Genomic DNA, 3708 nt, shown 5'->3' on the forward strand with positions numbered 1-3708 from the left:
AAACTTATTTCAAGTTTTGTTGAAGCACCACACGATCTAACTCATGTAATCTCAATATAAATTACATCTCTAGGTTTTTTAGTTTAATAAATACCTATTGTAAAGATAAATTCTTGTGCTTTATTTTTCCGATTTGTCCTAGTTTTCACACAACACAATTTTAGCAGGAGATTTGAATTCACTTTACGAACTCTGTGATTTCCGTTGAAGTTTCAATAATATTTCGAGTATCTCATATTGCCCTTTAATTGTGATGCTAATTGAAGCCCTAGCATAAACATCACAATTAAGGAGCATGATGAAATGCTTGAAATGTTCTTGAAACTTGAACGAAAATCACAGAGGTCATAAACTGAAATCAAATACCGCACTTAATTTTGATGTGAACCCAATCGATAAAGAAGATTTCTTCTGCCAGTAGTGGAAATTAGAGTTTAGTTTTGATTGCAGCCGCTGAGATAAGCGACAAATAGCATTCTGCAGGGGTATATGGCAGTTTCCAATCTATAACCTCTGTGATCTGTAAATCAGTCTTAGTCGGAAAGTACGGGAAATCACTTCGCCCACTGCCTCATCGCCTTTGAAAATGTCCACCGCAGTTATGGACGAAACGTCAGGCAGAAATTCCGATAGACCACGGCTTCAAAGCCCGGAAAACATTCCTAAATGTAATTTATCTAATTCTCCGAAAAATTTGCCTTGACAAACTTTTGCTGAACTAGGTGATGACTTTGAATTTTCCGCAAATACAACATGAAATTGAAATTCAGAAGCCTAAAAATCCAGTCAAACAAGCTCTTACATGGTCAGATTACAAGAAATTTAATACAATAAAGTATCGATATCGTCAACCCCAGATGACATAATAAATTAAATGTTAATGTCTTAAAGACGCTTAGCTTGCTCCTAAGCAATATGCAAGTGTAGGATTTGTGCCACTCTACGTCACAGCCAGTAAAACAACGTTCTCGCGTGATGTCATTTTACAACCAAATCTGGTAACTTTCGTTCTCCTTTTTTGATATTTTTTTTTTTTCAAAACTCAAAAAACAAACTCCAAAACTCCCAAATAAAGTGGTACAAAAACTCCCTGGACTTTTTGTTTCTTGGATGAAGTCAACTCATTTTTTTTTCGTTGATGCACTAATAATTTATTCACAATTTTTTGCTCTTTGTAAAATATTGTAATATTCACAGTTTTTGGGAAACAAATATTTCTGTTTTCTTGCCACTTAACAATGTTAGACGTTAACTGCAAATATCATGATACGAGGCATAAATTAATCGTCAACCAATCTCACAAATTCGTTTTGAATTATCTTTTCTAATGAAGAAGTGACCGACATGGTCAAAGTATTAGGGTTTTGCGACACCTTGCGTGAAATCGTGCGCGTTTACGCCGCACATATTTGCAGTTAATGTCTAACATTGTCAAGTGGCAAGAAAACGGACATATTTTTTTGCGCAAAAACTATAAATGTTGCAAGATTTTACAAAGTGCACAAAGTTGTGAATAAATAATTAGTGCATCAACCAAAAAAAAAATGAGTTGATTCCATCCACCAAATAAAAAGTTCTGGTAGTTTTTGTATCACGACACTCAAGAATTCACCACTTGTCCAAAACGGCTGAACTCGATTGTTTCATCAAAATATGTGCCTTACAAAAGAACAAATTCACAGCGAGTTTCACCAAAATCCATCGTACCATTCTCCCGATATTCAAAAAAAGATTGATTTTTGATGAACTTTGACCAATCAATAGCATATGAGCCAGACATTTTTTTGTCAATAAAAGTTAGGTCAGATTGTCTTCTTTTGATCCAAATAATATCGCAGTACCCTTTTGATAATGTGCTTACGGGACAATCTGTATAAATAGTACTAAACTAATAAGCACTTAAATATTTCGCAAATAAATACCGAACATGTCGATTGGTACTTGAAAAATAAAATAAATAATTTCGATTTTTTTAGGCCTATTTCTGTTTATCTTCAGACTAGACAGATTGCTTTAAAGATTCCAAACAAATAGATTTAATACATAAACATTGGGTATTTGAAGTTGTTTTACAATGATAAGCAATGTGACTTGGTATGATAGATAACAACATTCATTAGAAACACTGTATCAAATCAAATACTTGCCAGTTTCGTTATTATAAACAGTAAAATCATCTGAAAAATATTCGGACGCGTCAAATGCCAAATCTGCAGTGCGACGCCGACGCCCCGGCCGCTTGGCCATTAAAAAACTAGTTTACTATAAAAATACTTAAAAGATGTATAAAAATACACAATTCGTAGATTTATATAAATGCAGAATGTTTCAAAGCAAACAAACGTTAACTACCGTGGCATGAATGCAGAAATAAGGGTTGCTTTAAAGGACAGCTGATAGTCACCCTGCTTTAACAAAATCGATAAAACGACTAGCCAAACCAGGGCCACACGTGAATTAAATAGCACAAAAACATTATTTCTATGATATGAACTAAAATATGAGATTTGTGCTTGTGGTTAAATGGAAAACTTGTTGTAATTTGAACCAATTACTTACACGTACTAAGTTGATCACTAATTTCCCGTAATAAACCATCCGTTAAAGTTTAATTTCCTTTTTAATAGTAATATAATTAAATATGTTAAAATTACTATTAGTACACTAGTGAAACAGCATCTTCCCACTGTAGCATAATTCATTTTAGATACACCGTATTATTCAATTTAAACCCACTAGGAAACACAAGTTTCGATACGTTTGCAACGCCGGCCTGTTAAATATCAACTGGGAACGTAGAGCGTTGGGTCGGCCAAATCATTTGGAAAGCCTCTTATTTTAGATAATGAAAAGTAATTTCATGAAGGAAGGGTTATCGCAAGAGTTCAATACATTTTGGCGGTTATTAAAAAAAACGCGATATTGATTTGGGATCAACGGCACTGAAAATACAATGCCATTCAATTCTGTAAGTATACAAGTGATATGCGAGCTTTTACGATTTATGATATATACATGTAATTAATAAGCGTTCTATTTGCATGATATAAGACAGGGTGTCCACGATAAGAATGCATTGCATGGGGATCTCCAAAACCGTAAGATACAAAGTCGGTTAAATTAGGAAAAAGTTGCGCAATTAGGTGGCTATATTTTCAAAATAAAGTATTTCTTTTAATTGTTGAGATATTTAGAAAAGTTATTTTTCGGATTTTTTTAAAGTTGTTTCAAATCAAATCAGCAAACAAAAAAACTTTCTCATTGCACCTTTTCGAACGCTAGCCCATAAACATGAAACATTACAGAAACGGACTATGAAGGCTTTCACGGCCGGTCAGATTACATTTAGGAATGTTTTCCGGGCTTTGAAGCCGTGGTCTATCGGAATTTCTTCCTGACGTTTCGTCCACAGCTGCGGTGAACATTTTCAAAGGCGATGAGGCAGTGGGCGAAGTGATCTCCCGTGCTTTCCGACTAAGAATGATTCAACTGCTGGATTCCCAGTCGTATTTATGCCGCCCAGCCGTGTGTGCTCATGCGTGGGGAATGGGTGGGGGTTCCAACGCTTCGGCGCACATGCTGTTTGGCGCAAAACGCGCTTCCAATCTGGATTGAGTGCCGTAATTTCTTCTTTTCTGTTGAAATTGTTTTGGTGTTTAAATATTTCGATGGCCTCCCTGGTGAGTCTCGGGTAGTATCTTTCAGATT

The 3708-nt window shown here is 35.2% G+C and overlaps 1 protein-coding gene across 7 annotated transcripts in view; it reads right to left on the minus strand.

Annotated features, from left to right (window-relative positions):
• Nucleotides 1-3708, minus strand: part of LOC109541915 (leucine-rich repeat serine/threonine-protein kinase 1) — a 444231-nt gene that overhangs the window by 68703 nt on the left and 371820 nt on the right. Inside the window, exon 1 of one of the 7 annotated variants that reach the window (XM_048670750.1) lies at nt 2560-2801. The exons of the other annotated variants lie outside the window; for them this stretch is intronic. The gene's annotated coding sequence lies outside the window, so the exon portion shown is untranslated. Of the gene's footprint in view, nt 1-2559; nt 2802-3708 lie in introns of those variants that run through there. 7 annotated transcript variants of the gene reach the window in all.

The sequence above is a fragment of the Dendroctonus ponderosae genome, unplaced genomic scaffold, assembly GCF_020466585.1.
Source record: "Dendroctonus ponderosae isolate FM_Combo_2020 unplaced genomic scaffold, Dpon_F_20191213v2 Dpon_F_20191213_1, whole genome shotgun sequence".
NCBI lineage: Eukaryota > Metazoa > Arthropoda > Insecta > Coleoptera > Curculionidae > Dendroctonus > Dendroctonus ponderosae.